The sequence below is a fragment of the Canis aureus genome, chromosome 37, assembly GCF_053574225.1.
Source record: "Canis aureus isolate CA01 chromosome 37, VMU_Caureus_v.1.0, whole genome shotgun sequence".
Classification (NCBI taxonomy): domain Eukaryota; kingdom Metazoa; phylum Chordata; class Mammalia; order Carnivora; family Canidae; genus Canis; species Canis aureus.
Genome location: NC_135647.1, coordinates 962,746 through 974,347, shown reverse-complemented (window position 1 = coordinate 974,347; position 11,602 = coordinate 962,746). Strand labels below are relative to the sequence as shown.

Below are 11,602 nucleotides of genomic sequence, written 5' to 3'. Positions count from 1 at the left end.
GCCTTCTTAGCGCAGCAGGCAGCGCGTCAGTCTCATAATCTGAAGGTCCTGAGTTCGAGCCTCAGAGAAGGCACGAGGCTTTTGGCGCTTCTCCCACCTGCTCTGAGAAGGGAGCGAGGCCGGGCAGACCGCGACCCGCCTCCCACCCCAGTCGGAGCGCTGTGACCACGAGTCCGACCAGGGCCCCGGGGCTGGAATCGAGAGGTGCCAAAGCTGCCTGCCTTCTAGAAGCCGCCGGGCGGGCGGGAATTCCTTCTTGCCTTTTCCCGTGGCCGGAGGCGGCCCGCGTGCCTTAGCTCCCGGCAGGACCACCTGGCTCCGGCCTCTGCTTCTGTTGTCACATCTCCTCTGACCCGCACCCTCCTGCCACCCTTTCCTAAGACCTTGTGATTACCTTGAGCCCACCTGGGGAGGCCCGCCTCCTCTTCCCATCTCAAGATCCTTACCTCGGTCACACCCTCAAAGGCCCTTTGGCCTTGCAAGACAACACTCTCAGGTTTTGGCCATTAGGAGATGGAGCTCTCAGGGAGGGCTGGGGGCGGGGGCGGAGGCTCTATTACACTGAACATGATCTGCCCCCTGGTTCCCAAAGACCTGCACCTATCCCACAAGACACAATGCTCACTCCGTCCCAATCTCCCCCAGATCTCAACTCAGTTCAGCACGAACTCATCTAACTGCCCTCCCCAAAGTAGGCATGAATTAGGCTCTCCTGTATCAGCCATTCTGGGCACGATTCCTCTCCAATTACAAATCTGTGCGAGCCACATGGTTACCTGCTCCCCCAGTGCAGGACTGGGCCAGGTGTAGGATGACCACTGTACACATTCCCGTTTAAGAGGAATACACTGGAATGGAAGAAGGGTCACCAACCCTAAGTAATTGCAGAGTGAATTCTCCAAATCCCCTTTGGGTGTTCAAAGTTCTGCCAGGCTAGAGGCACGTTCACTTCCATGTGCAGTGGGGCGGGGCGGGGGGGTCCATGTTTGCAGCCCATCCCACAGTCATCAGCCTGTTTCCTCACTATCGCATGTGGGGAATTCAATGTCCTCCATTCATTTTGTCCTCTCTCTCTGCAAGTTGGCAGCGTGTGTGTGCTCGTGGAGCACTCTCAAGATCTTTGTGGGTCTCCCGTGTACACCGTGAAGAGTCCGCGGGTTACACGGAATGAGGACTCTACCAGCACAGGGAGAGGGAACACTTCGTCCTGAAGACATCAGGCTCCCAAGACTTCCCTCTTCCCTGGGAGACTGGATTCGCTGTCAAATCACTGCACCTCCTGTAAGGTGGTCTGAGGGGGCAGTGGTTAAGTTGTCATTTAGATCCCACCTTTACAGGAGTTTTTCTGAGAGTCCATGGGGGCCTGGGTGAGGAGTGGTCGTGAACCACATCGCCACGGCCTCTGCCTCTTCCCTGTTTCTCTCTTGCCACACAACCCCGCAGTTTAGGGCAAGATCTTCGCTTCATCTAACTGAAACGTGCCTCTCTTCCAGGTCTACTTTTCTGCAATTAAGATTCATCTTCTGCGTTGGAGTTTCTATGGGTTTTGACAAGTGTACCATGACAGGCATCTACTGGTACAGTATTGCACAAAATGATATCTCCCTTGCCCTAAACATTTCCTGGGCTCCCCATATTTATCCCCCTCTCCCTCCCTCCTCCAGAACCCCCTGCAACCACTGACTTCTTTACTGTCTCCATAGTTTTGCATTTTCATAATGTCATCCCGTTGGAATCATACAAGGTGATTGGCTTTTCAGATTGGCTTCTTTTACTTCATATTATGTACCTATGAGTCCCCCATGTCTTTTTGTGATGTGGTAGCTCGCTTCTTTCTATCAGTGAAAAATAATCCACTGTATGGATGCAGCTCTGTTTGCTTATCCATACAAACTTGGCTGCTTCCAAGTTTTGGCAATTATAAATATAGCTGGTCTAAATATTTGTGTACAGACTTCTGTGTGGCTTTAAGTTTTTGGTTCATTTGGGTAAGTGCCATGAGGCAATACTGCCGGATCACGTGTTAAGGCTATGTTTCATTTTGTGTACACCTGCGAAGCTGTCTTCCACGGTGGCTGTACCATTTTGCATTTACTCCAGCAAGGAATCAGACTGCCTATGACCCCACATCCTCACCAACAATTGGTGTTGTTAGTGTATTGGATTTGGGCCACGCTAATAGCTATCTGTTGGTATCTTATTGCTGTTTTAGTCTGCAGTTCCCTAATGACATATGGTGTTGAGCATCTTTCCATATGCTTATTTGCCATCTCTATATCTTCTTTGTAGAGTTGTCTGTTCAGGTCTTTGCACATTTAAAAAATGGAGTGTTTGGGAGGACATCAAAATCATGCAACTTCTGACAGCAAGGGAAACAATCAAGAAAACTTAAAGGCAACCTGCAGAATGGGAGAACATATTTGCAAGTGACCTATCTGATAAAGGGTTAGTATCCAAGATTCATAAAGAACTGATATAACTCAACACCTAAAAAACAACCCAGTTTGAAAATGGGCCGGGGACATGAACAGACATTTCTCCTAAGAAGACTTACAGATGGTCAACAGATACAAGAAAAGATGCTCTACATCACTGATCATCAGGGATATGCAAATCAAAACCATAAGGAGATGTCACCTCACAGCTGCCAGAATGACTAACATCAAAGCACAAGAAACAGCGAGTGTTGGCGAAGACATGGAGACAGGGGAACCCTCTTACACTGTGGGTGGGAATGCAAATTGTTGCAGCCACTGTGGAAAACAGTCTGGAAGTTCCTCAAAAAATTACAATTAAAAATGCTCTATGAGCCAGGAATCACATAAATACAATCACAGTATTTACCCAAAAAAATAGAAAGGTGCTAATTCAAAGGATACATGCACTTTGATGTTTATTGCAGCATTATCAACAATAGGCAAAATATGGAAAGAGCCCAGATGTGCATCGATGGATGAACGGATAAAGAAGAGGTTTTATGTATGTATATAACTCAGCCATAAAAGGATGAAATGTTGCCATTTGCAACAACATGGATGGGGTAGAGAGTGCTATGCTAAGCGAAATAAGTCCAAAAAGGCAAATACCATATGATCTCACGCATGTGTTTAGCTTCAGAAACAAAACAAATGTTTGGGAGGGGGGAACAGAGAAATAGAAAACAACAGAGAGAGCAAGAGAAACCAAGGAACAGACTCTTAGAAGAAGATTTTATTTACTTATTAGAGAGAGAGAGGACATAAACAGGAGGAGGAGCAGGCAGGAGCCGACTCCCCGCTGAGCATTGAGTCTGAGTCAGGACTCTATCCAATCACACTGGGATCATGACCTGAGCTGAAGGCAGATACCCTACTGACTGAGCCACCCAGGTGCCCCAAGGGACTGTTTTTTTTTTTTAAGGTTTTTTTTAATTTATTTATTCATGAGAGACACAGAGAGAAAGAGAGAGGTAGAGACACAAGCAGAGGGAGAAGCAGGCTCCATGCAGGGAGCCCGATGTGGGACTTGATCCCGGGACTCCAGGATCACGTCCTGGGCCAAAGGCAGGCACTAAACCACTGAACCACCCAGGGATCCCCCAAGATATCGGTTTTTAATAATATCTTTGTCTGGTTTTGGTATCAGGCTGACACTGGTCTCACAGAAGTTAGGAAGTATTCCCTTTGCTTCTATTTTCTGGATAATTGTACAAAATTGGTATAATTTCTTTTTTAAATATTTAGTAACTTTCACCAGTGAACCCATCTGGGTTGCTTTCTGTTTTGAAAGGTCATTAACTGTAATTCCAGTTTCTTTGAGATAGATCGATAGATAGATAGATAGATAGATAGATAGATAGATATAGATAGACTGTCTTAGTCCATTCAGTTGCTATAATAGAGTGCCATAGACTGAATGACTTATTAACAAATGGTTCTGGAAGCTGGAAGCTCAGGATCAAGGCACTGGCTGAATCAGTATCTGGTGAAGGCTCACTAGCTGATTCATAGATGGACATCTTCTTATAGGTCCTCATATGACAGAGGGGGAGGGAGCTCTCTCAGATTTCCAACCCCATTTGTGAGGGGTCTGCTCTCTTGACTTAATCCCCTTCCAAAGGCCTTGACTCCAAATATTATTAGGATGGGGGAATAGGTTTCAATATATGAATTTTGGGGAGATACAAACATTTAATATTGTATTGACCTGCTCAGGTTATCTATTTCTTCCTGTGTGAGTAGATTGTACCTTTTTTTTTTTTTAATTTATGATAGTCACACACAGAGAGAGAGAGAGAGAGAGAGAGAGAGAGAGAGGCAGACTTCATGCACCAGGAGCCCGACGTGGGATTCGATCCCGGGTCTCCAGGATCGCGCCCTGGGCCAAATGCAGGCGCTAAACCGCTGCTCCACCCAGGGATCCCAAGTAGATTGTATCTTTCAAGGGATTGGCTCATTTGATAACCTAATCAAATATATGAGCGTATATTGGTCATAATATTCTTTTATCATCCTTTTCATGTTCATGGTTTCAGAATTGGGAATTAGTGTCTTCTCTCTTTTATTCTTCATTGCTTGACTAGAGTTTTATCAATTTTATTCCAAAGAATCAGCTTTTGGTTTTGTTGATTTTCTCTGTTGGTTCAATTTTCAATTTCATTGATTTCTACCATATTTTTATTATATTTTTTCTTCTGCTCACTTTGGTAACTTGTTCTTTTTATACATACCTCAGTTATAAGTGTAAATTACTGATTTTAGATCTGTCTTCCTTTCTAATACATGCATCAATGCTGCAGATCCCCCTCAAACTACTGCTTTCATAGCTCCCACAAATTTTGACAAACTGTGTTTTTATTTTAATTCAGTTTGAAATATTTAAAAATTTCTCTTAAGACTCCTTTGACTCCTAAGTTATTTAGACATGTGTTGTTTACTCTTTAAGTATCTTGGGTTTTTTTTTTAAGTTTGTTTGTTTGTTTGTTTGTTTAAATTCATGAGAGACACAGAGAGAGGGGCAGAGACCCAGGCAGGGGGAGAAGGAGGCTCCCTGCAAGGAGCCTGAAACGGGGCTTGATCCCAGGGCCCCAGGATCAGAACCTGAGCCAAAGGCAGAGCCACTGAGCCACCCAGGCATCCCTCTTAGGATTTTTTAATTATCTCTGTATTATTGATTTCTAGTTTCATTCCATTGTAGTTTGAGAGTAGATATTATATGATTTATATATTTTTAAAGTTTGTTAAGATGTGCTTTATGGCCCAGAAAATGCACTGTTTTGGTGAACATCCCATGGGAGGAAAATGTATATTTTGTAGGCTATATAGATTTTTTATTGTATAGATGTCAGTTAAATCTAATTCACTGATGGGGCTATTGAGTTCCACCATGTCCTGATGGATTTTTTTCTGTCTGCTGGATCCATCCATAAATATTAGAAGGCTGTTGATATTTCTAGCTATGATAGTGGGCTCATCTGTTTCTCCCTATGTTTTCATCATTTTTTGCTTCACATATCTTGACACTCATTGTTTATACACATATACATTAGGTATTGTTTGTCTTCTTGGAGAATTAACTCTTTTACCATTATGTAATGCCACGATTTATCTCTTATAATTTTCCTTGCTCCAAATGTACTTTGATATTAATATAACTATTCCATCTTTTGATTATTGGTAGTGTGGTATATCTTTCTCTATCTCTTTACTGTTAATCTATAGATGTATTTATATATGAAGTGATTTTCTTGTAGAGAACATGTAATTAGGTCTTGTTTTTTGATCTGCTCTGACAGTCTTTTAATCAGTGTATTTAAATCCCTGACATTTCAAGTAATTACTGATAAAGTTGGATTAATATCTTCTTATTTACTATTTCTATGCATTGCCCTGGTCCTTTCTTCTTTTTCTGTCTTCCCTTCTTTTTCTGCTTTCTCTAGTTTTGAGTATTTTGTATGACTCCATTTTCTTCTCTTCTCATATCACTTTAATTATATTTTTAATTTTGCCTTCTTAGTGGTTCATTTTTGAGTTTGCAATACACATTTAAAACTAATCCAAGTGCACTTTCACATAACACTAAACCATTATGTAGTTAGCACAACTATTCCCAGTGTCACTGAAACATTGTTGGTATTATTTTGAACAAACTAATACTCCTCAGATTAATTAAGAAAAAGAGAAAAACAATGTTTTATTTTACCGTCTCTTGTTCCTCCTCTACCATTCACCCTTTCTTTATATAAATCCATGTTTCTGACCTATGTCATTTCCTTCTCTCTAAAGAACTTCTTTTTAACATTTCTTGCAAGGTAGTTGTACTGGCTACAAATTATCTCAAAAAAAATTCTTTTTAACAAGCCCTTATTGCTACTTAACGGTTGAAGGATAATTTCACTGGGCAACTAATTATGTTAATTCTTTTCTTTTAACACTTTAAATATTTCACTCCGTGCATGCTGGGTGTTCTCTGAGCTTCCTGGAAATATGGTTTGGTATCTATCATTAGTTTGGGAACTTCTCAGTTGTTATTGCTTCAAATATTTCTTCTATTCCCTTTTCTTTTTCTTCTCCTTATATCCCATTAAGTATATGTTATACCTTTCATGATTTCTCCATAGTTCTTGGGTGTTCTGCTCTGCCTTTTTCATTCACTTTTTTTTCCTTTGAATGCCAGTTTTGGAAGTTTCTCTTAACATTTTCTTAAGCTTGTTGGTTATTTTCTCACTTGTAAACAGAATTATAATAGTGCAACAATAAAGGTCAGTCAGCCACCAATTTTCTTAATAGTCCTGTTCTATGTCAAAACCTTGAACTTTCAAAAGGTCTCATTATCAAGATCTGGTGCACAATATGAATGCCCTCCTCAGATCTAAAGCTGTTGGGTTGAACTTTTCCATAGGAAAACTTTGTTCAATTGATTGAATATGAAGGATCAGTAATTGTACTTCCAAAGCAAGTTTCTTAGGTCCTTACAGCATACCCTCAGACAGGAATTCAGGAGTATGTGACTTATTGGGGGAGCAGTGCTCAGAACGAGGAAGGGGAAATAGCAAAGCAAAGATGTCGCCTTGGATAAACTTTAGTCTTACCCTGACCCATGGGACAGGGGTGTTCTCGAGTATACATAACAAAGCATTGAGCTAAGGGGTTTGGACTTTGTTGCCTGTCCCTTCCATCATCCAGTTATTGGCTATAGCTGGTGATGGAATGATCATCCATTCTATTAGATGTCTCCAAATAGTCAAGGTCAAGTCATTGGAGAAGGTCAGGGGGATAAACCATTGGGAAGATGAGTGTGGAGTCCTTTAAAAAAAAAAATCTGGGACGAGGGAAGAAAGTGGGGTGGAGGGGGCACAACATATTTAGGTAAGTGGGAGATACTCTGGCTTTGAAACTTTTTTTTTTTTTGAAAAGGTTTTATTTATTTATTCATGAGAGACACAGAGAGAGAGCACAAGGCAGAGAGATATAGGCAGAGGAAGAAGCAGGCTCCATGCAGGGAGCCCGTTGTGGGACTCAATCCGGGGACTCCAGGATCACACCCTGAGCCAAAGGCAGATGTTCAACTGCTGAGCCACCCAGGCATCCCTGGCTTTGAAACTTTAAAGTGAAGTATGAACATCCTTTGTGTTATCTATTACTTTAAGAAAAAGTATAGATCTTTTTTCTTTGCTAGTATAATCACTAATTTTGTTTTAATGCCTTGTATTGGTTTCCTAGGGCTGCCATAACAAGTTAGTACAAATTGGCTTAAAACAACAGAAAATTATTCTCTCATAGTTCTGGAAGAGAGTTTAAAATCAGGCTATGGGCAGGAGTATCCTCTCTGTCAAGATTCTAGGGAAAAACACTTCCATTCCTCTTCTAGCTTCTGGTGGTTCTTGCAATCCTTGGTGCTCCTTTGTGGTCAAAAACTAGCAATCTCTGCCTTTGTCTTCATGTGGCCTTCTTTCCCATATGTCTGGATCTCTGTGTCCAAACCTCCTTTTCCTTCTTCTTCTAATGACACCAGTCCTTGAATAATGACCCATCCTAATCTGGTATGACTTCATCACAACTTGATTACATCTGCAAAAGCTCTATTTCCAAATAAGGTCACATTCACAGATATTAGAGGTTAGGACTTCAACACATATTTGGGGGGAGTACAATTCTACTCACACCATGCTTAGAACCTTTGTCTGTAAATTTAGGATAATACCTCAGAGAGTTATTGCAAGGGTTAAACACTAGAACCAAACAATTCAGTAAATAATAACAATAAACACAACAATATAGTGAATCTTACTGATTACTTATTTATGTGCCAGATACCCTTCTAAAATATTTTATGTGTATTTATTCACCAAGTCCTTCCATAAGTCTATTAGGTACACTGATTGCTATTTCCATTTCACATTTGAGGAGAATGATGCCCCTTGAGATGAAGCAATTTTTCCAAAAGTCCCTTAGCTATCAGATGGAGCAGCTGAGGTTTGAACACAGGCAGTGTAACCTAGTTCAATAAAGTCCTAATCAAAACGAATAGAGCTGAGGTCCAGGCATAACTAAGGAGTAGTTTGCTGATTGTTTAATCTTGCTATGTATAGTAATATAGTAGCCACTTTGTGACTATGTCTTATTAAAAAGTTAAAAAAACAGTTTTGAAACATTTGCCTATGATATAATCCAAGAGACAGGATAATATTCTCTGATTACCCTGCCCCTATCCTATACATTGCCTATATCCTTTTCTTGCTTACTTTTCTCCAAAGACTTTATCAGTACCTCCTACACTAATGATTTTACATATTCATTTCTTTATTTTCTGTGTCACCCCCAATGGAATGTAAGCTCCATGAGAGCTGTGATTTTTGTTAGCTGTGTTCACTGCTGTATTTCCTGCTTTTAGAAATATGCCTGGGTGGTTACCAGAGCTGGAGATGGGGGACAGAGTGAAATGGTTGAAGGTGGGCAAAAGGTACAAACTTCCAGTTATGAGATAAATATGTCCTGGGGATGCAATATATAGCACAATGACTGTAGTTAACAATACTGTATTATATATTTGAGAGTTGCTAGGAGGGCAAATCTTAAAAGTTCTCATCATAAGGGGAAAAAACCTGGCAAGTAGACAGAAAGAGGGAGAAAGGAAGAAAGAAGGAAGAAAGAGAGAGAAAGAAGGAAGGAAGGAAGGAAGGAAGGAAGGAAGGAAGGAAGGAAGGAAGGAAGGAGCCTACCATATAAAAGATCAGCAGTGAATGTTGCTGGATTAATGGATGAAAGGATGGGAGACAAGAAGACACTGAAGTTCTGTAAATCCCCAGGGCTGAAACTAAGTCACCCTAGATATCTGGCACAATTTTCCAACCTGCTCTTCCCACAGCAAATTTGTCCTTGCTCTGGGAATGTGTCCAGGACATATTGGTTTCCAGGCGATCATTATTCCTAAAGTTTCCTTAGGAGGATTAACAAGGGATCATAATTATTCTTCCTTCTCTTCAAAATGGCAAGAACGTCCCTGCAAACATATTAATATTCCTTTGAAGTGAATAGTGGATTCATCATTCATTAATTTCTCTTATGGATGAGATTAGAACTGGAGGTTGTTGGAATCTACAGAAATTATACATATCTACTTGTCTGGGTGCTTTAAATCGTAACACACTGGAGGTGGTCAAAAACCATGTAATGCAAAACTTGTATGAAACCTGATGGAGGTTAAGGTCACATGCATTATTTTTTGGCAGTGGTTTGCATTTCAATTGTCATCTCCTTAGAATCTACTACTTTTCAGGACTAAGGAAGTCTAGCAAGCTGCAACCCAGCAGCTTATAATACATGTGATCGGGTTCTTTCGCTGTAAATTTGGTGAGAATTTTGGGGGATCACGCAAATTAACCTGCCTACATAAAATGATTTTCAGAAACAGCTTCTCGAGAAAAGACCAGGCCCTACTGGGAATCGAACCCAGGATCTCCTGTTTACGAGACAGGCGCTTTAACCAACTAAGCCATAGAGCCACCTGAGCAGCTCTGCGCAACCGAATGAGCCTCATTTTATCCGGACTGGGTGCGAACAAGACTGTACAGTCCGGTGTTTTGGGTCTTCTTCTGAAACATGCCAACCGCAGGGAGATGCTTCACTTCCACCGGACTCGCCAGAGGCAGGAAAATACCAAAGGCAGGACAGACGGAGGATTTTCTACTATCCCGAGGAAAAGCGTTACAGAAAGTCGGGGCTATGCAGTACGTGGTAAAGACCATTTAAAGGAAAAACTATTCATAATTTCAAAAGGACTCCAAGGATTGGCCTAGAGTCGCTGGTCCTGTGCGACTTCTTAACTCTGAGCCGCCTGGAGGCTCCGGACTGGGGAGGAAGGACCGCTCGGTTCTGGGGGCCACAGGAGTCCCTCCCGCGACAGGGCTCCGCGGCCTGGCTCCTCCGCACATCCCGGCGAGTCCCCTGCGGTAACCGCGGCCCAGGCGGAGCAGACTGGCGCGGGGGGTTCGGCGGGGGTTGGGGATGGGGTGTGGGGTGCGGGGGAAGGGTTGGGACGGTGGTACGGGGTGTGCAGGGGAGGGCGGCGGAACCTTTGAAAATTCCAACGAAGAGAAGAGCCCTTTGTTGGCTCCCCTTCTGTTCCTCTCGGGCTTTTATACTCGGACGGCTCTGAAAATCGGCTCCCAGGGAACGGGAGCTTCCTTTTCCCTCCGACCTCGGGGACCCGCCTCGCCGCCCCCGGGGTGATCCCCCCGAGGTCGCACCCCTCACAGGCCGACCGGCCCCCGCGGTGACCAGCGCCGCCTCCCCGAGGTCGTAAGCCCCGCGGTGACCCGCATCCCCAAGGTCACACACACACCCCGCGATGACTCGCGCCCCCTCCCGAGGTCGCACCCCGGGCTGAGGGACCTGGACCAGGGGGTGCGAGCGGGCGGAGGCACCGGGGCGGCGAGGACTAGGCTGGGAGGCTGGGGCGCGGGTGCACCCGGACACGCGCTCAGACCCCGCGGGGCGCGCCAGGCGGGTTCATTCTCCGCGGTGGCCTCCTCTGCAGCTGCCTGCTCCGCGGCCTGGCCCGCGGGGACCCTCGGGCTGCACCGGGCGGGGCCGAGCACCTACTGTCCAGCCGGCGGGGCCAACGGAAGGTCCGAGCACCGGGTTCCGACTCGTTGTGCGAGTTGAACGCTGCAGACTTCCCGACGCCTGTGCGAACGGGACGGGGTGCGCATGACCCCACCCGTCTTTGACCTCCTCACGTGTCTTCTGAACAATCAAGTAGCTCTGAAAAAATCTGCTTGGGGGGCGGGGGGAGGGGCGGGAAGGTCAGGACCCCAGGCCCGAGCGCTGGGTGAGGGATTAGAATCCCACCCCGGCGCTTGACGGGATGAGCACTGGGTGTTATTCTATAGGTTGGCAAATTGAACACCAATAAAAAATAAATTTATTAAAAAAAAAATCCCACCCCGCCAGTCAACTTGGTGCAAAAGCTACAGAGCGTTCTGGGGAGCGCCTACCGGTCCCCTGCCGCGGCACTTGGTGTCCTCGGTGTCCTCGGGAGGTGGTGGTGTGGCCCAGGCGGAGGCAAACACGGCTTTATCACAATAAACTAAGGATAATTAAGATCCAGTTCAAAAAAAAAA

At 44.1% G+C, this 11,602-nt stretch overlaps 2 non-coding genes across 2 annotated transcripts; one reads left to right on the top strand and one right to left on the bottom strand.

Moving 5' to 3' along the window:
* TRNAM-CAU (transfer RNA methionine (anticodon CAU)) lies at window positions 1-73 on the top strand. Its single transcript has one exon. It is a non-coding gene; the product is annotated as a tRNA-Met (tRNA).
* A 9,835-nt stretch (window positions 74-9,908) lies between these two features.
* TRNAT-CGU (transfer RNA threonine (anticodon CGU)) lies at window positions 9,909-9,982 on the bottom strand. Its single transcript has one exon. It is a non-coding gene; the product is annotated as a tRNA-Thr (tRNA).
* Between the last annotated feature and the right edge of the window lie 1,620 nt (window positions 9,983-11,602).